Here is a 27,782-nt window from a genome sequence, read left to right on the forward strand (position 1 = left end):
AACTTGGGGGCAGGCTTTCTCGTTGTCAAGGGCCCAGTTGACCACTTCTGATAGCCATAAGGGAGGCCCCTTCACATGTGTGCCTGTCATCTGATAACAAGTAATGGACCCCCTGCAACATTCTGTGTCATTCTGGACGAATGGTTGGAGAGAGCTGCAGCCGGACTGGGGAATTTCCGCACCGTGCATAGGCTGACATTAATACCACAGCACAAACGGCCGCACTTGTAATGGTGCCGTGACAGAGAATTACAGTCTGCTGACAAATAGCGTTGCATTTCGTTCAGTGATTAATCGTCATTCTGCGCTATGCCAGGTGACCGTCATCGGCGAGAATGGTGGCGACCTGGTGGGAGGTCCCATTTCTTCAAAGGTTTGGAGAGGCACAGCGACGTAACACCTGGGGAGTGTGGGGAGACAACTGAGACTTCAGGTGGCGACTGGTATGGGCTGAGGGAGCTCTGACGGCGCTACGGTAAGCCATGCACACCCTGCGTCATCATGTGTACCTAGCATGCGACGGTATCTAGGTGCCATTTCTCAGACAGTGCTCATCCATACATGACACGTGTGTCCATGAACTATATGTTGAGGTGACCAGAAAGATGCCCAGACCTGTTCCTGTAGTACCCAAAACCAACCACGGGAACGTCTTGGGCTGCGGGATCGGAGCCGTCAGGCGGGGAAATCGCCGGCGGTGGAGCACGAGCCACTGGGTGAACACAAAGATGAGTCGGATGACAGACCAACGACAACCGACAATAACCGACAACAACCGACAACGACCGACGATGACCGACACAACAAGGAAGAGATAAACAACGGAGGCTTGTAGAAACCACAACACCAAGCACCAACAGTATATCCACTCAGAACCAGAGCCAGGCAAATGTCAACAACGAGCAACGACCAGAACGCAGTACCGCCGAGATAGAGACGCAATCCAGAGCGAGTACCAGACTGACTGGATTAGGTTTTTTTTTCTTTATTGTATTTCAATTCCCCATCGGGGCGGGCTGGCAGCAGCATATGCACTGCTCTTCAGCCGAAAGACATAGAACAAACAATAGAAGACATTTAAAAATAACAAAGGAGAGAATATGGTGAACATAGATATAAAAAAGGGGGAAAATCATGGAAGGCAATAGACAAAAAACGGGGTGACTGTACAATGGAGATAAAAAACTGTTTAAAAGTAGCACACACAAAAAGCCACATACAGCGACAATAAAAAGAACACAAGGTACAGTATGACTGGAGCATAGAAGGTATCGACGGATGGCATAGCACATAACGTAACACTGACAACGAACCTCAAGGCAGTACACAATTAAAATCACACCTCTTGACGTGCAGGAGAAACAGCACTAAACACAACACTGATGTGGCACACTGATGATGATCAAAACGGAGGATCTGCCAGGCGCAAGGAGATGAGGGAGATCTGAAGAAGGGAGGGAGGGGAAGAGATGGGGGAGGTGAGAGGGGGGCGTGCTGAAGAGGGCCAGGTAGGGAGGGATGTGGGAAGGAAAGAGGCAAGTATGGGGTGCAGGGTCTCAGGGGAGGGGGGGAAGAAGGAAAATCCGCTCTGGGAGAAGGAGGGAAGAGGAAAAAGGGGGCCCTGGGGAGGGGGGGGGGGAACAAGGCCAGGTTATAGTTGGAAGGAAGGGTAGATGTCACAGCAAAGTTCCTCATCTGGGAGGGGGAGGCATTGGAAGTTGCCCTGATGAAGGAGATGGAGGGTGTGGAGGTGGAGAGACGGAGGGATACAGCGACAGAGGCGCGGAACCGGCGAGGGGTGGAGAGGAAGGAGGAAACCAGAGGGTGTGGGGGATCAAGCCAGCGGACAATGTAAAGGATGCGGAGATGTAGGAGGAACAGGAGGAGGTGGGGTAAGGGGATCAGGTCATACAGGAGCCATGTGGGGGAAGGAAGGCGGATACGGAAGGCAAGGCGGAGCGCATGGCGTTCAAGAATTTGGAGGGCCTTGTAAAAGCGGGTGGGGGCGGGGATCCAGGCAACGCTGGCATAGCAGAGAATAGGACGGATGAGGGATTTGTAGGTGTGGAGGATGGTAGAAGGATGCAATCCCCATGTCCGGCCAGACAGGAGTTTCAGAAGGCGGAGGCGAGAATGGGCTTTCTCCTGGACGGTCTGGAGATGATGGGTCCAGGTGAGGTGTCGGTCGAGGGTGAGGCCAAGGTATTTCAGGGTGGGGGTGAGCTGGATGGGACGACCATAAAGGGTGAGGTATAAATCATGGAGGCAAAAGGAGCGAGTGGTGCGGCCTATGATGATTGCCTGGGTTTTGGAGGGGTTGAGACGGAGGAACCACTGGTTACACCAAGTGGTGAACTGGTTAAGGTGGGTTTGGAGGGTACGTTGAGACCGTTGAAGGGTAGGATAGAGAGCCAGGAAGGCGGTGCCATCAGCATACTGGAGAAGGTGGACTGGTGGGGGTGGTTTGGGCATATCAGCCGTAGTGGATTAGGGCAGAGCGGGTCCCTATATACGAAACCGGAGGGAGCGGCTATTGGCCGCGGTCTGCACGTGGCGTAGCGGTGGCGCCCTCGCTGAGCGAGAGCCACTGCGCAGAAAAGCCCCCGCGGACACGGAGCCCTCTATGTGGCCACGTCCATTTGTTCTGGCGAGTGTTCGACTTCCGCGGCGGGAGGTACTAGAGTTCCCAAGAGAAGATGTGCAAGATAAGTTAGAACGTCAAAGATATCAAGGACCAGTGACAACAGTTGTGCCCCAGCTTGACTACGGATACGACACAGTGCCTCTGTGACACCCATCCTCCTCGAACCAGAGCATGTATCGACGCTAGAGGGGATGTAACGTCACACTGGTAAGTAGACGCACGCTACCAAGTTCTTTGCAAATTTTACTGAGATAACATCACATACCCTCCCAACCTGTGAGGTTTCATTACGTTTGCTTCTCCCCTTCTGAGTGCTTCAACTTTTTGTCATGTGTATGGCAAATACAGGACCTGCTTAGGTCAAGGAACAGTCGGAATTGCAGTTGTAAATTGTTGTAGTTGAGCTGGGAAAGTCCCTGAGCTTCAAGCACTAATAGAAAGCACAGAAGCTGAAATCGTTATAGGTACAGAAAGCTGGCTAAAGTCTGAAATAAGTTCTGCAGAAATTTTTACAAAGTCTCAGACGGTGTTCAGGAAAAATAGATTAGGCAGATTTGGTGGTGGAGTGTTTGTGTCTGTCAGTAGTGGTTTATCTTGTAGTGAAGTCGAAGTAGATACACCGTGCGAATTGGTATGGGTGAAGGTTATACTTAATAGCCGAACTAAGTTAATAATTGGCTCCTTCTACCGACCCCTAGATTCCGATGATATAATTGCTGAACAGTTCAGAGAAAATTTGAGTCTCGTAACAAATAAATACACCACTCATACGGTTATAGTTGGTGGGGACTTCAACCTTCCCTCGACATGTTTGCAAAAATACCGGTAGTAGGCAGAAAACATCTTCCGAGATTGTCCTAAATGCTGTCTCCGAAAATTATTTCGAGCAGTTAGTCCACGAACCCACGCGAATTGTAAATGGTTGCGAAAACACACTTGACCTCTTAGCCACAAACAATCCAGAGCTAATAGAGACCATCATGACTGATACAGGGATTAGTGATCACAAGGTTGTTGTAGCTAGGCTCAATACCGTTCCGTCCAAATCCACCAGAAACAAACGCAATATAATTTTATTTAAAAAAGCGGATAAAGTGTCACTAGAAGCCTTCCTAAGAGACAATCTCTATTCCTTCCGGACTGACTATGCAAATGTAGACGAGATGTGGCTCAAATTCAAAGATATAGTAGCAACAGCAATTGAGAGATTCATACCTCATAAATTGGTAAGAGATGGAACTGATCCCCCGTGGTACACAAAACAGGTCCGAACTCTGTTGCAGAGGCAACAGAAAAAGCATGCGAAGTTCAGAAGAACGCGAAATCCCGAAGATTGGCTAAAATTTACAGACGCGCAAAATTTGGCACGGACTTCAATGCGAGATGCCTTTAATAGGTTCCACAACGAAACATTGTCTCGATATTTGGAAGAAAATCCGAAGAAATTCTGGTCGTATGTAAAGTACACAAGCGCCAAGATGTAGTCAATACCTTCGCTGCGTGGTGCCGATGGTACTGTTACCGATGACTGTGCCGATAAAGCGGAGTTATTGAACGCAGTTTTCCGAAGTTCCTTCACCGGGGAAGACAAATGGAATATTCCAGAATTTGTAACATGAACAGCTGCTAGCATGAGTTTCTTAGAAGTAGATACCTTAGGGATTGCGAAGCAACTCAAATCGCTTGATACGGGCAAGTCTTCAGGTCCAGATTGTATACCGATTAGGTTCCTTTCAGATTACGCTGGTACAATAGCTCCCTACTTAGCAATCATATACGACCGCTTGCTCACCGATAGATATGTACCTACAGATTGGAAAATTGCGCAGGTCGCACCAGTGTTTAAGAAGGGTAGTAGGAGTAATCCATCGAACTACAGACCTATATCATTGACGTCGGTTTGCAGTAGGGTTTTGTAGCATATACCGTATTCAAACATTATGAATCACCTCGAAGGGAACGATCTATTGATACGTAATCAGCACGGTTTCAGAAAACGTCGTTCTTGTGCAACGCAGCTAGCTCTTTATTCGCACGAAGTAATAGCCGCCATCGACAGGGGATCTCAAGTTGATTCCGTATTTCTAGACTTCCGGAAAGATTTTGACACCGTTCCTCACAAGCGACTTCTAATCAAGCTGCGGGCCTATTGGGTATCGTCTCAGTTGTGCGACTGGATTCGTGATTTCCTGTCAGGAAGGTCACAATTCGTAGTAATAGACGGCAAATCATTGAGTAAAACTGAAGTGATAGCAGGTGTTCCCCAGGGAAGCGCCCTGGGACCTCTGCTGTTCCTGATCTATATAAATGACCTGGGTGACAGTCTGAGCAGTTCTCTTAGGTTGTTCGCGGATGATGCTGTAATTTGCCGTCTAGTAAGGTCATCCGAAGACCAGTATCAGTTGCAAGGCGATTTAGAAAAGATTGCTGTATGGTGTGGCAGGTGGCAGTTGACGCTAAATAAGGAAAAGTGTGAGGTGATCCACATGAGTTCCAAAAGAAATCCATTGGAATTCGATTACTCGATGAATAGTACAATTCTCAAGGCTGTCAATTCATCTAAGTACCTGGGTGTTAAAATTACGAACAACTTCAGTTGGAAAGTCTACATAGATAATATTGTGGGGAAGGCGAGCCAAAGGTTGCGTTTCATTGGTAGGACACTTAGAAGATGCAACAAGTCCACTAAAGAGACAGCTTACACTACACTCGTTCGTCCTCTGTTGGAATATTGCTGCGCGGTGTGGGATCCTTACCACGTGGGTTTGACGGAACAATCGAAAGGGTGCAAAAAAGGGCAGCTCGTTTTGTATTATCACGTAATAGGGGAGAGAGTGTGGCAGATATGATACGCGAGTTGGGATGGAAGTCATTAAAGTAAAGAGGTTTTCCGTCGCGGCGAGATCTATTTACGAAATTTCAGTCACCAACTTTCTCTTCCGAATGAGAAAATATTTTGTTGAGCCCAACCTACATAGGTAGGAATGATCATCAAAATAAAATAAGAGAAATCAGAGCTCGAACAGAAAGGTTTAGGTGTTCGTTTTTCCCGCGCGCTGTTCGGGAGTAGAATGGTAGAGAGATAGTATGATTGTGGTTCGATGAACCCTCTGCCAAGCACTTAAATGTGAATTGCAGAGTAATCATGTAGATGTAGATGTAGATGTATGCAGCAATTTCTTGTTGCTCTTAGCTGTACTAGGGACTCCAAGACTCTGAAAGCATAGGCATCAACAGGTCTAGTAAAAAAAGTATATTTTCGAGAACGAGGAGATCTATCGACCTTCTTTTGTAACGTTCATAGCCGCCAGAGTAACAAAATCGTTACATACAGTTACTATTTCGTTTGCTTTCCGAGCTGTTGTAATTTGAATGAAAGGTGATACAGTGGTCTTGACGATTTTTACGGTGTCTAATTGGCAGGAACAACGCTGCAACGTGAAAGTGTTTGTGCAGGTAGGTCAAAAATTCACCAAACCTTTCAAGAACGCTTACAGATTTGATACCCTAGGTCTTGTGCATTTTTGAGAATGGTTTATCCAACTACAGTATTGTAATCAATCACGTACCAATGACTTTGCCACAGTGGTAACATTGATCCTCTTCGGATCACCTAAGTTAAATGTTGTTGGTCTTGACTAGCTCTTAGGTGGCTGACTGCTTGGGTCTGCGAAGTGCTGCTGGCAAGAGGGACGCACTCAACCATCGTGAGACTTATTCAGGAGCTGCTTGACTGAGAAATAACGACTCTAATCACGAATTCTGACATGGCTCAGACAGTAGTCTGCTGTCTTCAACCCCCTCCATATCCACATCCATTGTCGCTATAAGCCGGCTCTGACAGAGTTTGAGATTTTTTTCGGGGGGGGGGGGGGGGGGGCGGGCAATCATACGATTACACCCGACCTCGGCTAATAGTACTCAGACTGGTAATGCCCTGAGCCAATCGACACCTGACAGACAATATACAGAAAAGGTTGGAACAGAAATAAGTCCGTATCAAGAGATTTTAACACAAGAAGTTGACATTCATGCAGCTCCAGCAAGTTTATTCCCTCTTTGATAACCAAAGAGTTGCAGGAACATCGAATTAACGCTTGAAAGGAACTCTTTGAACAAGCTGACAATGATGAAAAACGCAAATGATCATCGCAGCACATGAGTGAGTGTTTATCTACATCTACATGTATACTTTGCGAATCACATTGAAGTACGTGGTAAAGCGTTCATCACAACACCTTCAAAATTATCTACATGGACACTCTGCGAATCACATTTAAGTACGTGGCAGAGGGTTCATCAAAACACCTTCAAATTAATTATTTATTATTCCACTCTCGAAGAGCGAGGCAAAAAAACAAATACTTATATCTTTCCGTGCACCTCTGATTTCCCTCATCTTATTATGATGGTCGTTCCTCGCTATGTCAACGGCGTCAACAAAATATTTTCGCATTTCGGAGGAGAAAGTTGGTGATCGAAATTTCGTGAGAATATCCCGCCTCAACGCTAAACGCCTTTGTTTTAAAGATGTCCACACCAAATCTTGTATCATGTCCTTGACACTCGTCAACACAAAATGTTCTGCCTTCTTTGAACTTTCTCGATATAATCCGTTGTACCTACCTGGTAAGGAACCCACACCGCACACAAGTGCTCCAAAAGAGAACACACATGAGTAGTGTTCGGAGTATCTGTCATAGATCTATTGCGTCTTCTAAGTGTTCTCCCATTAAAATGCAGCCTTTGGTTCACCTTCCCCACAACATTGGCTATGCGTTCGTTTCAATTTTAGTTAGTCGTAATTGTGATTCCTAGGTATGTAGTTGAATTTGCGACCTTTAGATGTAATTGATTTATCGTGCGAGCGAGGTTTAACTGATTCCTTTTAGCGCTCTTGTTCATGACCTCACAAATTTCATTATTTGGGGTCAACTGCCAATTATCGCACCATTCAGATACCTTTCCTAATTCGTTTTGCAATTTGTTTTGATCTTCTGATGACTTTATTAGGCGTTAAACGATAGCGTCATCTATAAACAACCTAGGACTGCTAACCAGATTGTCTCCTAAATCTTTTATATAGAGAAGGAACAGCAGAAAGTGTATAACACTACCTTTCGGAACTCCAGAAATCACTTCCGTTTTTTCGATGACTTTACGAACTGTGACCTCTCTGACAGGAAATCACGAATCCAGTTGCATAACTAAGACGATATTCCACAGCGTAATTTCATTACAAGCTGCAGGTGAGGTACAGAGTCGAAAGCCTTCTGGAAATTTAGAAATACGGAATCGATTTCAAATACCTTGACGATAACACTCAACACTTTGTGTGAGTAAAGAACTAGTTGTGTTCAGTGTTTTCTAAATCCTTGTTCACTGTGTGTCAACAGACCGTTCTCTTCGAGATAGTTCATAGCGTTCGAACACAAAATATGTTTCAAAGTCCTGCTGCACATCGAAGTTAATGACATGGGGCCTGTAATTTATTGGATTGCTCTTATTGCCTGTCTTTGGATACGGATCTTTTGTCGAGCGAACTCTTGTATGTGATTGTTAAGTATGGAGCTATTGCATCAGCATACTCTGAAAGAAACCTAACTGGTCTACAGTGTGGAACGGATGACTTCCTTTGATTTAAGTTGTTTCACTACTCCGAGGATATCTACTTCTAAATTACTCATGTTGGCAGCTGTTCTTGATTCGAATTCTCGAATATCTACTTCGTCTTCTATGGTGAAGGAATTTCAGAAGGCTAGGTTTAGTAATTCTGTTTGGAAGCACTGTCGTCGATAGTATTTCCATTGTAATTGCACAAACAAGACATTGATACTTTACACACAACTAGAATCTCTTTGAATTTTCTGCCACGTTTCGAGACAAGGTTTCGCCTTCGAAGCTATTATAAGCATCTCGCATTGAAGTCCGCGCTAAATTTCGAGCTTCTGTAAAAATCTCCAATCTTGAGGATTTTGCGTCTGTTTGAATTTGGCGTGTTTCTTCGTTCTTTATGCAACAGTATTCTGACCTGTTTTCTGTACCATGGGGGATCAGCTCCGTCGTTTGTTAATTTATTTGGTATAAATCTCTCAAATGATGTCGACACTATTTCTTTGTATTCAAATCACATCTGGTCTACACGTACATTGTTAATGTGGCAGGAATGGAGATTGTCTCTCAGGAAGGCGTCAAGCGAATTTTTATCTGCTTTTTTGAATATGTAGAGGGTGGTCCATTGATAGTGACCGGGCCAAATATCTCAAGAAATAAGCATTGAACGAAAAAAACTACATAGAACGGAACTTGTCTAGCTTGAAGGGGGAAACCAGATGGCGCTATGGTTGGCCCGCTAGATGGCGCTGCCATACGTCAAACGGATATCAACTGCGTTTTTTTAAAAATAGGAACCCCCATTTTTATTATATATTCGTGTAGTTCGTAAAGAAATATGAATGTTTTAGTTGGACCACTTCCTTCGCTTTGTGATAGATGGTGCTGTAATAGTCACAAACGTATAAGTACGTGGTATCACGTAACATTCCGCCAGTGAGGACGGTATTTGCTTTGTGATACATTACCCGTGTTAAAATGGACCGTTTACCAATTGCGGAAATGGTCGATATCGTGTTGATGTATGGCTATTGTGATCAAAATGCCCAACGGGCGTGTGCTATGTATGCTGCTCGGTATCCTGGAAGACATCATCCAAGTGTCCGGACCGTTCGCCGGATAATTATGTTATTTAAGGAAACAGGAAGTGTTCAGCCACATGTGAAACGTCAACCACGACCTGCAACAAATGATGATGCCCAAGTAGGTGTTTTAGCTGCTATCGCGGCTAATCCGAACATCAGTAGCAGACAAATTGCGCGAGAATCGGGAATCTCAAAAACGTCGGTGTTGAGAATGCTACATCAACATCGATTGCACCCGTACCATATTTCTAGGCACCAGGAATTGCATGGCGACGACTTTGAACGTCGTGTGCAGTTCTGCCACTGGGGACAAGAGAAATTACGGGTCGATGACAGATTTTTTGCACGCGTTCTATTTAGCGACGAAGCGTCATTCACCAACAGCGGTAACGTAAACCGGCATAATATGCACTATTGGGCAATCGAAAATCCACGATGGGTGCGATAGTGGAACATCAGCAACCTTGGAGGGTTAATGTATGGTGCGGCATTATGGGAGGAAGGATAATTGGCCCCCATTTTATCGATGGCAGTCTAAATGGTGCAATGTATGGTGATTTCCTACGTAATGTTCTACCGATGTTACTACACGATGTTTCACTGCATGACAGAATAGCGATGTACTTCCAACATGATGGATGTCTCGCATATAGCTCACGTGCGGTTGAAGCAGTATTGAATAGCATATTTCATGACAGGTGGATTGGTCATCGAAGCACAATACCATGGACTGCACGTTCACCGGGTCTGACGTCCCCGGATTTCTTTCTGTGGTGAAAGGTTGAAGGATATTTGCTATCGTGATCCACCGACAACGCCTGACAACATGCGCCAGCGTATTGTCAATGCATGTGCGAACATTACGCAAGGCGAACTACTCGCTGTTGAGAGTAATGTCGTTACACGTATTGCCAAATGCATTTAGGTTGACGGACATAATTTTGAGCATTTATTGCATTAATGTGGTATTTACAGGTAATCGCGCTGTAACAACATGAGCTCTCAGAAATGATAAGTTCACAAATGAACATTTATCACATTGAAACAACCGAAATAAAATGTTCAAACGTACTTACGTTCTATATTTTAATTTAAAAAACCTACCTGTTACCAACTGTTCGTCTAAAATTGTGAGCCATATGTTTGTGACTATTACAGCGCCATCTATGACAAAGCGAAAAAAGTGGTCCAACTAAAACATTCATATTTCTTTACGTGCTACACGAATATGTAATAAAAAATGGGGGTTCCTATTTAAAAAAACGCAGTTGATATCCGTTTGACCTATGGCAGTGCCATCTAGCGGGCCAACCATAGCACCATCTGGTTTTCCCCTTCAAGCTAGATAAGATTTGTTCTTTGTAGTTTTTTCGTTTGAATAATATATATATATATATATATATATATATATATATATATATATATATATATCGTTTATTTTTGGAGAATTTGGGAATTACGGTATTCTGTCTCGCTAGGACAGTCCTGTGTACACTAATTCCTGTATCTGTTTTCAAGCTCGTTATTAGCTCAGGATTATTTGTTGCTAAGAGGTCATATGTGTTTTCAGAACTGTTTACTATTCGAGTGGGCTCATGAACTAATTGCTCGAAATAATTTTCAGAGAATGCGTGTAGCACAATTTCGTATGATGTTTTATGTGTACCTTCGGATTTAAACATGTCTTCTCGTCAACATATCGAAGGTAAATTGAAGTCTCCACCAACTATAACTGTATGAGTCGTTAACGCGTTTGAAATTAGATTCAAGTTTTCTTTGAACCTTTCAGCAATTGTATCATCTAAGTTGGGAGGTCGATAAAAGGATTCAATTATTATTTTATTCTGTTTGCCAAGAATGACCTTTACCCATACAAACTTATTGTAACTATCTACTTTAATTTCGCTACAAGAAAAACTGATTCTAACAGCAACAATCACGCCATCGCCAACTATATTTAGCCTATTCTTTCTGGTCACCGTTAGGTCTCTCGCAAAAACTTAGCCTAAACTTATCTCTGGCTTTCGCCACCTTTCAGTGCCTATAAAGATTTTAGAATGAGTCCATTCTATTAGCTCTTGGAGCTCTGTTACTTTCCCAACGCAGCTGGGACAATTTGCAACTATTATAAAGACGGTCCTTAGATCTACGTTCTTCCTGTGTGCAGCCTGGACGCTTTTAGACTGAAGACTGAAGCATATTCTGTGTATTCCCAAGACCGTCTAATAAAAAAAAACCGCCCATTTCACGCCACACACTCTCCGCTACCGGTGATACGCCTATGGCTATAGAAATCAGATAAATGTCCAGTCATCACAATTGTAATAAACCTGTGGGTAGAGACCTGGCCGTTCTCCCCCCCCCCTCCTCCCTCACCACACGGAGACCCTGACCACCCTTGAAGCATGCAGGCAACCGCAAAGGAACCCCTCTCCCTTCTGAGACATCCAGTCTATCGTCAGCCAGAGAAGGATGGAAGGGACACAGAGTCAAAATCCGTCTAAAACTGGAGATGAGAAGTTCACAGTGTCCCAGACGGGGGACCAATGGATTCCTCTAGAGGACGTGAGAGCTTAATGTGAAATGACGATATGCTCTTTGTTAATGATGTTCAGAGTGTGCGCTGCAGGATATGCGTCGCTGGTCGTGTTAGTGCCATGATTACAATTAGACGCCAGTACTGGCACGGCGACGTGGGAGGAACTCAGACCCCAAGGACCAAGCACATGCAACGTGAATGGCACACGTTACTGTAATCTGCTTCCGCAACATGGAATCCCTGCTCTACAGGGGAGAGGTATTTGGACTCAGTTGTTTTATGCACGATGGAGCTCCACCTCACATTGCTAGTGTTGTCGCTCGGTTACTCCATAACACATTTGGAGAAAACCGAATCATTGGCCGGTTGTTCCAAATTTGAACCCATGTGATGTGGGCTGTGGGGTTGCCTGAAGGACAGGATATATCAACGGGACACTAACACACTTTTGAGGTTGAAGATAACGAGGGAGGTAGCCAACATCCCAGTCGAGGTGTTTCGGGCAGCTGTACAGCAATTTCTAGTTCGCTTTCAGGTTGTCTTGGATGAGTGAGATAAGTAAACCGGAACGTAGACGTGGTACCCAATTGACAAATGTTACCATGTTCAAACAAATTTCAGGCTTTCATCGTGTCGTCGTTCAACCCTTTCGGGGGCAAAATTATTGAGCAGTTTTTTTTTAATGAATGGAGAGCAGATAGCAGTTAACAGATAGGTACATTTATCATACTGAATATCAAATTTGCTCCAACTGTGAAAGTGAGGTCACACAACAAGGAAGGAAGTATTCTTCCCACTGCCCTTCCTTGGAGTTAAATGACAAAAACTTTTTCAATATATGTCATATTTATTTGATAAATTTACTTCTGTTGTTACAATGAATGTTCACAATTACTTGCCATGAAAATTTCTGAAACATGGGTCTATGCAAAGTGGTATTTGACAATATGTACAAACACAGCGAGTGCTCTTTTCCGCAGCATTGGTACTACAATGACGGCACGCCCAGTAGGTTTCTCCTAAAATGGGTTGATGCTCCCCTACAGCCACATGACGAAAATCTTCAGGTACTTTACCCCTTTTTGCCAGAAAGACAGGTTTTTGTCCACGCCTTTTTTGGGATGAGAAGCCAGCGATCAATTGTCTGGCTAGATGGATCCTGTGTGTGAGCTAATCATGCTGTCCACTTTCTCTTTCATTTATTTTCCACAGGATAAAACTGTTCACTGCAGCAACGTCCACCAGGAAATAAAATATTCTGCGCCACCATTTTACAGAACGTCTACCAATAGCATACCTTTCTCGTAATTGATGAAAATTAACGACACCGCCCATTATTTTGTTGTATTCTACCACAACTTCAGGACAAGAAATCTGTGTACTAGTACCATCTTCGTTTTTCCTTTTCACTGTGGCTGTTTCTCATGGGTCATGAATTATGAACAGGAAAGTGACTGGATGGTTATCCATCCATTTTACTGCAGAAATGGCTCCTTTCGTTTCAAACTGGAATTCTCCTCGGTCCAGTTTTACGTTTTCCTTCATAAATTTGGGTAAATCAAAATTATTTACCTTATACTATAGCTTTGAGGAAAAAATCACAAAATGTCACGCAAACAGCACTGAAAGGCTCCTCTACAGAGCAACACTCAGCTATACAATGCCTCTGCGCGAAGGTACAGCAAAAGCGGCGGGAACTTCCGATTGGAAGTAGTATCCTATACTGTTCACTAGGTGGTAGCACCGTACAGAGGTGGGAACCGTGAATCCCACGGGACTAGGAGCGAGTACATTGTAGTGGGAAGCATGTTTCCACGGCTCACGAAAGGGTTAATACATCCCACCATATGTCAACTGGGCATCTGTCAATTATATTCAGGTGAGCCATCGAAGACTGACGAAGACTAGCGTTCCGCAACATACAGCGCTCTGTGAGTACTCAGTGCATGCGTCAAAATGAAGTTGATAGTCGGACACACTTCCTGACGGCCGTGCCCTCGCTGGGGGAGCCGCAGCAGTCAGCTATCCTCTTGCATTGACGCTCGCCGCGGCCGTTGGCGCACTCTTCATTTAGAACAAATCATGGAGACGACGGGTTTCCATGCACTGTCCAACTGGTAGCTGCCATCACGGTTCATCGGCTTTTTTGCCAGTCCTATTTCAACCGATTCTTTATTAATGGAGTCTCAAAAAGATGATGATGTTTTATCATAGTACACTGAATGTCCAGTGGATATACCGTGTTCAGCAATAGCGGACTTTCTTGGCTCGAAAAGACGAGTGCAACGTTGATGTTCAGCGCAGCCTTCTTTCACAGCACGTGTGGTCTGTCCTATGTAATCGCTACCATACTGACAAGGTATTTTATAAATTCCGGCCTTCCACAACACGTCATCCTTCACTGATCCCAAAAGGTCTTCATTTTCAGATGTTGGACTGTAAATCACTTTCATCTGAAATCTACAGGTGATGCTTGCTATTTTAAACGAAATGTTGCCTGCAAGAGGAAGAAATGCTACAGGTTTTGTAATCGTATTCTCTGTGCTCTCTTCTTTATACAGTGCCTGAGTCCTGATTTTAGCTGACAGTGCTATGTTAATCTACCGCGTGTAATATACACTGCACTTTTTAATTTGTTTACAGGACCCTCGAAATCCCCAAGTCAGTGCACCCCAACACGCCGCTAAACGAAAAAAATATGGTGCTAGCCATAGAGCGAGGACGTTAAGTTCACTCCGTTAAACTCAAGTGCGACGTCATTATGACTCGTACACGTTGTATCGAAAATGACAGGAGCCGTACACTCATGAGTCAAAATATCATGATCACCTGCTTAACTCGTCTGTCCGACTTTCCAACGAAATACATCACTGATTCTGCGTATCAGAGAGCCGACTATCTGTCGTTCGGTTTGTGGAGGTATGTGGCATTAGGTATCTACCAACAGGTCTTGTACTTCGTGTAAATAACGGGCAGCTGATTTGCGTACGGGGTGATGGCGCCCGATAGTGACCCAGATGGGTCCGATAGGATTTACATCAAACGAAATATGATCGCCGATTCATGAAAGCAGCGTTCACTGCAACGCTCCTCAAACCACGGTAACGCGGTTTTGGCTCCGAGACACCGACAGTTATACTGCTGAATGATGACATCGCCTTCAGCGAAGATGTCAAGCAAGAAGGTATGCAGGTATCGCAGCTGTCAGCGTGTCTTCGATTACTAGCACAGGTTCCTTTGCAAACGCATTGCCTAATACCGCTCCCATCAGCCTGCGTTCGTGGTGCGCTGCACGTTTCGAGCAGCTGTTCGCCTTTGATGACGGCGTTTGTGGAGATGACCATCGATCTAGTGTGGCGAAAATGTGATTCGCCCCAAGTGAGGTGGCGTCCACATGGTATAAAGCGGTAAACGATGTTATACCCACTAATGAAAGGTTGCATAGAATCGGCTTATGTGACAGTGATAAATGCGTCCGCTGTGGTCTGGTCGACACCCTACGCCATCGCTTCACTTGTGGCGGCCATCTCATTAACTGGAAATGGGTGCAGCAGAGGCTGGGCCTGATTACCCGCAGCAGCCCAGCCAGCCATTGCACCGACATCCTGCTCTGGCCGGACGCGAGACATTTTCCCGCTACCGAGAACAACACCGTGATGTAGCTGTTAGGACTGTTTGTGACATATATCATCATCCATAATAGTGAAGATAATCTCATTAGTTTCGAGGTTTATATGAGAACGGCACGTTGGAAGATGAAACGTTACGCAAATTACAGGACGATGTTTGGTAACAGGTTAGACGTAATTTTTGAAAAACAAGGCGTAGGGTAATTCTCGACGCCGGTAAGGACACGAATCACATGCAACACTATGTAGCGAACAAAATACACAACGAATAAGGGATTACATCTGTTCCTGGGACTGCTCCCGACTTTTCAATGGTGTTATTAACTTCATTTGACGTTTTCCTTATGTTGCCTGTGCATGTCTTTGTTATCCGTTTGTATGCTCCAAATGACTTTCTGTGAAGAGTTTGGACGGCTGTGAATCAATTGACAGTACTGCAATTCTAGTTAAGACAGTCATATATATAAAATTTTCTGTAATTCTCTTTAATATGTTTTGCGTTTTGGATCTATGTGTCTGTCTTTTTGTTCTGTTTTGTAAGCTCACAAATGGCACTATATCGAAAAAAAAGAGCAGACACCTTTCAATTAATCGACGTCCGAATCCGACGGTTCTGCGCCCACTGGAGTCGTAATTGAGAATGTCGATGGTCAACGTGTGAACACCTAGGGGTAGTCTGCCGTGAAGCGCCATGTTCAACAATGTACGATGAACAGTGTGCTCCGAAACACTTGCGCGTGTACCAGCATTGTGCTCTTTCGGCAGAGATGGCACAGAGGTCACCATCTATTCTACTTTACAAAGCAGGCAACCTTCGAGCGCTATGTTCTGTGAAGAGTCGTGGACGTCCAACCATTTAACACCTAGTGGAAGCTTCACTGTCTTTCCACCTCTTTTCGTAGATACAGCAGTAGCACGTCGAGATACTCGTTCACAGTCTCTGCATAATAATAGTCTGCTCTTTGTCAAGGTCGCTTATCTCAATGGATTTCCCCATTGCACATGTCTTCGCTAGGATGGTCCCCCAACCGCGTCTGCTACGCTTACATATTTTTGTTGCTACACCACCAGGCGGCATCCAACGTCGCGGTGGATGGTGATCATAATGTTTATCTGATCTGTGTATATCGACGTTTGTGATCGTTCCACACTAAACTGCGGTAGACTTTCTTGCTGTCGAATTAAAGGAGCAACTCGTTATATCTTCAATTCATTGCAATCTCTGACGTAATTCTTATCCGTTATTACTTTGACTGAGTGGACCTACCAACTTTACGAAAGGATCTAACAATGTGCTGTGTGAATGTTGAAATAGCCACTTGCGATGCAATGTAATCGTTGGTTAATCTATTATTTGGTGGTTATAGTAGAGGAAGTACCATGTCCGAACCTACGGGAAACATGATTATTCCCCTTTATGTGAAAATTCCGCCAACGTGCGCCGTGGTACAGAGTCTACATTAAACCGTCGACAAACTACAGAAACCAGACCACAGAGCTTATTTTGAAGTGTCTCACGTCCGAAAACAACACACATAACATATGTCTGTTTTTCATCATAACCAGAAATAACATGAGTTGAATATTATTACATATTGTAACGTCTCATTTCTTTTCATTGCAAATGTGTAAAGTCTGTCCTCATGTAGGACTACGTACTGTGATATTTTTATCATAGTTATCAACATTTTTCTTTAAATGACATTCAAAAGTAAGTTAAAGTTTGTCATTTATGCAGAGCTATGCGTCTGCCATTTTTTTGTCTTCTTTATTACTCATTTCTGCATTATGAAGGTAGTTTGGATATTTGTCACAAGCCTGAAAATTTAGACCACGACTAATGACAGCGTATGTAAGCAAAGTTGTCTGTCCTGACATACGTAACATAATGTACAGCTGTTAGAAGCTGAATGTCATAAATGTTATAGACATTATTTTTCCTAGTAGTTTAATATCTTCATACCATTACACTTAACAGTCCATATGTACATAATTCTTCAATCCAGTATTCAACATCATGTGCTTACGGCAAAGAAAGTACTGTGCCAATTTCAAAATGTGTGGAAAGAAAAGTGTCAGATGAGAAATGTTAAGAAAACTTTGTATTTTACTGACATACAGAACCTTTTTAACTATTTCAACATAGTATAGTCACTGGAATCTGGTATTTAAGGAAGTATAGCTCTTTGGTCACCTATTTTCGGCAGAAACACTGTGCTCATCATGTACACAGAAAGTGAATGAGAAGTTAGCTTTCCATTATGACATGACTATTGACCTTCCAGATGTCTCAGAGCAAAAGTAACTCAGACTGGGACCTTTCTTCTTCCCTACACTTTAACGAATAATAGTATTAGTATCTGTGTTATTCCGTATTTAGTTTTGGCGGAAGTCCGACATAAAAATGCTTCAAATGGCTCTGAGCACTATGGGACTTAACTTCTAAGGTCATCAGTCCCCTAGAACTTAGAACTACTTAAACCTAACTAACCTAAGGACGTCGCAAATATCCATTCCCGAGGCAGGATTCGAACCTGCAACCGTAGCGGTCGCGCGATTCCAGACTGTAGCTCCTAGAACCGCTCGGCCACCACGGCTGGTAAACGTCCGACATCTCCCGACACTATGTTGTTTTTTGATGTCGGACACGCCTAAATATGGTAAAGCACACACTCTCTCCGTACTCTGTTGCCTGTAGTTTGTCCTCGTCGAGTTTGTCTGACGTTATTTACACAAATAAAGCAACTGATGATTTTATGATCTGCTCTTTCGGTTCGTCTGTTAGAATGGCTACTGCAGTAGTGTCGCGAAAGATCAATACATGGCTCCTGTCGTTTTCGATACAGCGAATACACCTCATAATGTCTTCACACATGAGTTCGACGAGTGAAGTTAACATTCCCCTCAATAAAGTGGAAAGTTGCAGTGCATTTTTATGTTGCGGTACTCTGGCACGGGATTGAAACGTATAACAGGACTACCGACAAGTAACTGAAAACAAACAGATACAATAATTAGGTAACTTTTTTCGAGAAGATAAATAAAAAATTATGTGTACCCATCGTACTATGTTTTTGGTGTGCTTGCAACAAAAGAAATTTAATGCTTTCACTGTAACGCTGCAGGACTGTACTTCGTTTTTTGGAATTTTCCTTTCTTCTCTTGCCTGTATAAATAATGTTATGTAATTTGTGCTCTAGTTTCACAACTAACAGTGTCTCAGTTGGCTGTGAAATTTTTTTACAGTTCCATAAATTTCTGCACGCTGTGAAGCTTAATCAGCCACTTATAAGTTTCGCCGGGGTCGTAGACGTCAACAGAAAGTTCATGTCATCGGTAAGTACTAGAACATAAATCTAGTGACGATCATACGAATGTCTCGACAACGTTGATGGGCAAAACATTGAACTGTTTTGATCCTCCATGGCTGATCACCAAATCAGTGTGTCGTGGTGTGCTGTGTCGTTCTTAATTTTTTTTTTTAAGTAAAAGCTTCCTTGGTGCTATGGCTCACGTTTGGAAACAAAAAACAATGTCTTTTTGTCTATTTCAGGCTGAGAAATATTTGTTGATGCAGAAACAGTTAAGCAATTTCATGTTCACGTAAATGTGTGTGAAAAATTTTCACAACAGAAATTCTCTATAGACGGAACCCGAAATTATTTACATCTGCATTACCAACATGAAGGCATAATGAGCTGAACCAAAAATAAGTGATTTATAGCACAGCTTGACTAAAACAAGGTACCAACATGAAGGCATAATGAGCTGAAGCGAAAATAAGTGATTTATAGCACAGCTTGACTAAAACAAGGGACAGATTGATAGCTCACACACACAGAGGCATCAAGAAATAGTTCACACGGAGAAGTATCGAGTGTAAAAATTGTAGTGGGTGTACAAGACTTCACCACTAGCCTACCTTTAGCAGTTCCACCTACATTTTAAGAGAAATACTGGCTTGCTTTCGTGCTACTTTAGGCACTTGCACATAACAAATACATTTTTAGTAGCTGTGTTAAAAAAGAAACCACACTGTATCGTTATTTGGATTTCTTGGGCGGTTGTCATAGTTATTCTCCTCAGTGTGAGCTCCTTTGTTACGTTAGAACCTCCCTTCAATTTGCACATTGTCTCACAGCTCGTGCTTTAACTACGGCCCTTTAAATGGTAACCGGTATTTCTTGAATATTATACAAATAAACTAACTACCGACTAAGAATGTCATTACTAGGCTTTATCAAATAGAAAAGAATGAAAGGAAATTCTGCTAATCTTCATGCCAAAGTTCGATCTGTGAAGCCGTAGTACATATACTAACGTGTTATGATGAGGCGTTACTCTCGTTTTGCCTCAGGTTACAGTAGGAAGTAATTATGTTTTCTACACTCCTGGAAATTGAAATAAGAACACCGTGAATTCATTGTCCCAGGAAGGGGAAACTTTATTGACACATTCCTGGGGTCAGATACATCACATGATCACACTGACAGAACCACAGGCACATAGACACAGGCAACAGAGCATGCACAATGTCGGCACTAGTACAGTGTATATCCACCTTTCGCAGCAATGCAGGCTGCTATTCTCCCATGGAGACGATCGTAGAGATGCTGGATGTAGTCCTGTGGAACGGCTTGCCATGCCATTTCCACCTGGCGCCTCAGTTGGACCAGCGTTCGTGCTGGACGTGCAGACCGCGTGAGACGACGCTTCATCCAGTCCCAAACATGCTCAATGGGGGACAGATCCGGAGATCTAGCTGGCCAGGGTAGTTGACTTACACCTTCTAGAGCACGTTGGGTGGCACGGGATACATGCGGACGTGCATTGTCCTGTTGGAACAGCAAGTTCCCTTGCCGGTCTAGGAATGGTAGAACGATGGGTTCGATGACGGTTTGGATGTACCGTGCACTATTCAGAGTCCCCTCGACGATCACCAGTGGTGTACGGCCAGTGTAGGAGATCGCTCCCCACACCATGATGCCGGGTGTTGGCCCTGTGTGCCTCGGTCGTATGCAGTCCTGATTGTGTCGCTCACCTGCACGGCGCCAAACACGCATACGACCATGATTGGCACCAAGGCAGAAGCGACTCTCATCGCTGAAGACGACACGTCTCCATTCGTCCCTCCATTCACGCCTGTCGCGACACCACTGGAGGCGGGCTGCACGATGTTGGGGCGTGAGCGGAAGACGGCCTAACGGTGTGCGGGACCGTAGCCCAGCTTCATGGAGACGGTTGCGAATGGTCCTCGCCGATATCCCAGGAGCAACAGTGTCCCTAATTTGCTGGGAAGTGGCGGTGCGGTCCCCTACGGCACTACGTAGGATCCTACGGTCTTGGCGTGCATCCGTGCGTCGCTGCGGTCCGGTCCCAGGCCGACGGGCACGTGCACCTTCCGCCGACCACTGGCGACAACATCGATGTACTGTGGAGACCTCACGCCCCACGTGTTGAGAAATTCGGCGGTACGTCCACCCGGCCTCCCGCATGCCCACTATACGCCCTCGCTCAAAGTCCGTCAACTGCACATACGGTTCACGTCCACGCTGTCGCGGCATGCTACCAGTGTTAAAGACTGCGATGGAGCTCCGTATGCCACGGCAAACTGGCTGACACTGACGGCGGCGATGCACAAATGCTGCGCAGCTAGCGCCATTCGACGGCCAACACCGCGGTTCCTGGTGTGTCCGCTGTGCCGTGCGTGTGATCATTGCTTGTACAGCCCTCTCGGAGTGTCCGGAGCAAGTATGGTGGGTCTGACACACCGGTGTCAATGTGTTCTTTTTTCCATTTCCAGGAGTGTATATCGAGATATAAGTTTTTCTTTGATTGCTAGCAGCTTCAATATTTCGGTGGGTGAAGAGAATATTGAACGCACAAAGAGGTCACGCGCCGTTTATATGTATACTCCTTATTCCATCCTGTATGAGTGTGCATGGCGATGAATGGAAATGAAATGAAGCGGGCGCTTGGACCCAAGGGAACAGTTTAAGGGAATAGCAGTCATTGCCAACATTACAAGAATAACGGCAGGTAGGCCAGCGCAGAAAGCAAAGATGAAAACAGTCACGAGGGTAGGTTACAAAGTTGATGCGGGGGTGAAGTGAGTCTCCCCAACACCGCGTTTGAACAGGAGAGTTGGGTGGATTTTGGCGCGTGGAGAGCACTGTGGGGCCAGCCATGAGACGGACCGGACGCGGGAGCACAGCAGCTCGCAGATTTGGTGAGATAAAAATGAGGTAATATGGCTAAAAGTTTCACGACAGGGTATGCTCATAGTACGCATTCAACATATCTTCATCGGTACAGGTTACGGCTTTAATTTATTTTGAATAGTTTTCTCGGAAATGTGTTTGTAAAATTTTGCTTTGTGGTAGTGAGCATGCAACAGGAACCATCAGTTCATGTAGCTATTTCCCGAGTTTTAAGTTTCACTTTTAAATCAGTGAGCGCAGATTGCGTATCAGATCTTAGATCGAGAAATTTCTGTCGCGAAATTTAATTATTTTTTGGTACTTTCTTTGTGAGTTTAGTTCGCACTTCATTTTGGCGCAAATAGTACAAAGTCAGATAAAGTGATCAACACTCGAGTTTCAGTACGCTCACAGTTGTTTTCAGTGACATATTTAACAGTTATTAGTGTGCTACTGTGCTTTTACGTAAATATTTTATGAATATGAGGTAGTTTCTTTGATCTCATATGATCGACCACGTGTTTGCGCCTTCAGCATAGCACATGCTTTACAGCCTAATAGTCGTTGCTACAGTGAAATTTTCAGCACTCAAAGCAAATTAATCAGTTAGCGTTTGTGCTTGCACGATTTCTTGCTGATACATTTTAAAAGTGATTTTGCATGCCTTAATATGAATTTTGATTGAAAAGTGTGTGTATTTTTAGCATTTTACTGTAGTTTATATTCGACCACATGGTCAATAGCAGGCATAGAACAATAGGTACCCCCCTTCCCAAGCTAAAACTGAAGTTCACTGTGTTCATTGCATAGTGCTTTCAATTGAAACAGACAGCGGCGTATAAATCATTGAAAATCTATAAAATTTTTAGTAACATTTTGCCCAGAATCTTTTCTTTGGTTGAGGTTTTTGTGCCTTCAACAGTGGCTTACCTTAAATTTCTAGTAGTGTTTTTCATGCAGCATTGCGCCAGCTGTGAGCTAGCAAATTGTGTTAAAGTAACAAAATTGATATACCAAAGAATGCTAATGCCCAGCAAAAGACATTGAGTTAACAATCCCATGTTGTGTAATTGTGTATGTGCTTTGATAGTCCCAACATTTAATTGAAAGAGAGTCATTTTGCCTGCTGATAGCGACAGTATAGTAATTTGAGTGGTACAGTGTCTTGCAAATGTGGTAGAATCATTGCGGTCCAACCCCTAAACTCTGGTATTGTGTAATTCATGCACGATGATACGTGAGTCTTAAGGAATGAATGACGATTATCCCGCTAAAGACGGTGTGGTCCACTTATGTATTTCTTTGTGTTATGAGACCATGATGAAATTATTCGTGTAGTGTTTTCCATTTTTAATTGTTCTACCCATGAGAGGTTTAAAGGTCATTCAGACATAAGTTCTGTAACTGAAGAGAAATTCTAATGTGTCGTGTTCTAAAATATTTTCATCAGAGTAAAAAAAATGTATTAAATGAGAGTGAGAGTTTCAATTAAGAAATATTCCCCCAGTCACCTGATAAGTGAAATGGATGGGATATATCTTATTCAGTTCAATTAAACCTAGCAAGCCTTTTCAGTTCGATCTTCTAAATTTAACTGACCTTACGACTTACCTTAGAAGAGAGAGTAAGGAAAGGCAAACCTACGTTTCTAGCATTTTTGTAGACTTAGAGAAAGCTTTTAACAATGTTGACTGGAATACTCTCCTTCAAATTCTAAAGGTGGCAGGGGTAAAATATAGGGAGCGAAAGGCTATTTATAATGTGTACAGAAACAAGATGGCCGTTATAAGAGTCGAGGGGCACGAAAGGGAAGCAGTGGTTGGGAAGGGAGTGAGACAGAGTTGTAGCCTCTCCCCGATGTTATTCGATCTGTATATTGAGCAAGCAGTAAAGGAGACAAAAGAAAAATTCGGAGTAGATATTAAAATCCATGGAGAAGAAATAAAAACTTTGAGGTTCGCCGATGACATTGTAATTTTGTCAGAGACAGCAAAGGACTGGGAACAGCAGTTGAACGGAATGGACAGTGTCTTGAAAGGAGGATATAAGATGAACATCAACAAAAGCAAAACGAGGTTAATGGAATGGAGCCGAATTAAATCAGGTGATGCTGAGGGAATTAGATTAGGAAATGAGACACTTAAAATAGTAAAGGAGTTTTGCAATTTGGGGAGCAAAATAACTGATGATGGTCGAAGTAGAGAGGACATAAAATGTAGACTGGCAATGGCAAGGAAGCGTTTCTGAAGAAGAAAAATTTGTTAACATCGAGTATCGATTTAAGTGTCAGGAAGTCATTTCTTAAAGTATTTGTATGGAGCGTAGCCATGTATGGAAGTGAAACATCGACGATAAATAGTTTGGACAAGATGAGAATAGAAGTTTTCGAAATGTGGTGCTACAGAAGAATGCTGAAGATTAGATGGGTAGATCACATAACTAATGAGGAGGTATTGAATAGAATTGGGGAGAAGAGGAGTTTGTGGCACAACTTGACAATAAGAAGGGACTGGTTGGTAGGAAATGTTCTGAGGCATCAAGGGATCACAAATTTAGCATTATAGGGCAGCGTGGGAGGGGGGGGGGGTAAAAATCGTAGAGGGAGACCAAGAGATGAATACACTAAGCGGATTCAGAAGGATGTAGGTTGCAGTAAGTACTGGGAGATGAAGAAGCTTGCACAGGATAGAGTAGCATGGAGAGCTGCATCAAACCAGTCTCAGGAATGAAGACCACAACAACAACAACAACAACAGAAATAAACTGTAGTTTGAATTTAGATAGGCTACCAGCTGCTAGACTGACGACTGTGAGCTCAACCACCACGTCACGTGTTATCTTAGAGAAACTCGCACCAGTTTCCGTTGCACATTTCTAAAATAATTAATTTGTTTACCAAGTTAACCAAATAAGGGTCACAATATAGACACCATTTCTTATTGGTCTGGTATATTAGCAGCCAGGACGAAAAGTTGAGTATAATTCTCTAAGGTAGTGCGAGTAGATGGTCACACAGGTCCAATAGTAACAATATAAACTAAAATATATAAAGAATGCAGCCAACTAGAAGTCCTATAGCAATGAAAATGATTGTACCGTGAGGCACAGTATAACACTTCTTGCCAGTGAACAGTACTTTAAGAACACAGAACACCAAAGAACGTATCCTGTAACGATTACTCTAATAGAATACACTAGCTGAGTGGCCAGCATTGCCCAGATATGTATATCTTCCAGTCATCTATTAGTCCATCTCCTCCTTGCCCGTCTCTCTCGCTGTCCATCTACTCCTTCCCCCTCACTGGCCATCTCTTGCACTTCCTCTCTCTATCCGTTTCCTCCACCTCCCTCCCCCCACTCTCTGTCCATATGTGGCACATGTTAGATTTTCATTTGACTGCCTATTGTAGTTACTATCTGGAAAGGAATACTGTGGGGATAGAACCACCAGCCTCCTATTGGGGTGGGGGTAATAATGTGGGAAAGAACGGGGGGAGGAGGAGAGGGACAATGATAGGGAGGAAGGGGATGGACAGAGAGAGGAGGGGAATGGGAGTGGAAAGAGAGAGAGGAGAGCAGAGATGGGCACAGAAAGGAAAGAGGAGAAGATCGATAGATACAGTGGGGAGGAAGAGATGGGCAGAGAGAGGGCTAGGAGGAGATGGGCAGAGGGAGGAGAGGAGTAAATAACTACAGGAGAGGGAGAGTAGGAAATGGACAGAGAGAGGGGAGAGTAGGAGATGGAGTGAGAAAAGAAAGGAGATGGGTATAGACAGGATGGATGAGAAGGTGATGAACAGGGAGAGGGGTAGGGGGAGATGGGCAGAGAGAGTGTAATCCCTGACACAGTACTCGTTAAAGCCTGTGCTATGGTAAGTGAGCGGGATTCACCTTATGAGAAAGGATTTTCGTATAGTTATCGACCGCGTGTACCTGGATGGTGGCAAATCAGACTTACATCCATTCTGTAATAACAATGATCCGTCTAGTAAGCTCGAAATGCAATTACACGTCAGGATGGATCAAAAGCAACCCAGAAGATGCTAATAATTAGATAATAATACGGTCGCCAGCCTAATTAGGCATTAACTGAGTTTCTTCCCTATACAAGTTGGTACATATTCATGCAAAACAACAAGTTGTAACAGTGCATAATATTGTCGAATTTTAGAACCAGAAAATCTATTGAACTGATAGTTTCACGTTCTGTACTGATATGGATGAATACATAACACTACACTATAATGTATACTACAAAACTTTATACTGTCTATTAATCTGATTAAAATCGGGCATAGGTTATCCTAGAAATTGCACTTTCGTGCCACACACAAAATGTCAATTTTGATAAAGATAAAACACTGATAAATTTTGACTTTTATATTGACTTTAACTTTTGTTGGTCAAACCTATTTTGAACACTTCAGAATTCAAATGAATGAGGGAGGACCCCGAAACTGTTATGGTAGCTGTATTTAAAAAATTGATTACTGAGTTTATTATGCGTTCAAGATTTCCAGTATATAAGTTACAATTTTTTTCATCTTATTTACTGCTCATTTAAATGCCTTTAAATCTGTCTCGAAATAATAAACTTCATTACTATATCAACACTAAAGTTATCTTTCAACTTCGTTAGACCTTCATTATTCATTTACTGGTTCATTAACAAAACATTTCTTTAAACACAATTCTAATATAGCTAGTTCTGCAAATTATTATTATCAACACAAATTTTAATTTTCATTTCGGGACACTCGGATTGCACAACATTTGGAAAGGACCCTCTCTAGGTTAGTTGTGAGGATAATTAAATGATGGGAAAGTTCTGGTAAAATTTAGGTTATTATTGCACCAAACAAACACAGTTCACTCTCTGATCCACACGAATACAGTACTAAAAGTTTCAACCTGCTATTATCGATGCGGCGGTTGGCAGGCGGCGAGATGGCGAGGCACAGAGCACACATACAACCACAGCTATGGCTCTTCATGTATCAGCACTTTAATTCTTCTTAGCGTCGCAATACTTTTCCATTTAGTGCCTATGGAAATTTACCATGCTGTGTGGGCGTAGGAACAGCATACCCGAGGCTCCGTGAAGCTATATCTTCCAGGAGAGCCTCCTCGCTCCAGAAAGTGTTGCTCAAACCAGTGCCAAACTCCAACAACTACTGAGCCCGTTGTGCCGTGCAGTGCCCGTGCGCATTTTCCCGCGCGCGCCTGCCATCCACCTTTTACCGCTCCCTTACAGACAGGGAGGTTTTGCATTCTACGTATCCTAACACATTGCCTACGTATGGACCAGACGCACAGTTACAATTTTAAACATCTTACCACTGTGTCAACATTTGTTACATTTCAATTCTATTACAATATTACTTGACATTTGACATAAACATTAATATTCACATTGAAACTTGTTTACAGTTTTCTTAACACAATGGCATGAAACAAAAAAAACTGAAATCAGAACATCAATTACACAAGTTAATCGAAAAATCAGATGGGAATAATTACTTATATGTACAATATTACAGAGTCGTTGTTGTTACAAGAGGAGAGGAGTAAATAACTAGAGTAGAGGGAGAGTAGGAAATGGACAAAGAGAGGGAAGAAGGGAAGAAGAGGAGATGGAGTGAGAAAAGAAAGGAGATGGGTATAGACAGGATGGACGAGAAGGTGATGAACAGTGAGAGGGGGAGGAAGAGATGGACAGACAGAGGGAAGAGAAGAAGATGGACAAAGAGAGGGATAAGAGGAGATGTAATTAGGGGGATGGAACAGGAAGTGGACAGAAGAGGAAGGAGCAGATGGACAAAGGGGGAAGGAGCAGACGGGCAGAGAGAGGGGTGACCAGTAGATTGACAGGGAGAGGGGTAACAGGAGATGAACAAAGAACAGGAGGAGATGACAGTCTGCCAAGTGTGAAATCAACTTCCTTTATAGTGGCGTTCAAGCTTGTTACTGGTCAGGTGACATCACTTGCAATTCCAGCTTCTATTGGCGGTGACGGCACCTTCAGCGCAGTATTTGTATATGCAAATGCAGAAAATCGTTAATGCGCGTCTT

Source organism: Schistocerca serialis, chromosome 5, assembly GCF_023864345.2.
Source record: "Schistocerca serialis cubense isolate TAMUIC-IGC-003099 chromosome 5, iqSchSeri2.2, whole genome shotgun sequence".
Lineage (NCBI taxonomy): Eukaryota > Metazoa > Arthropoda > Insecta > Orthoptera > Acrididae > Schistocerca > Schistocerca serialis.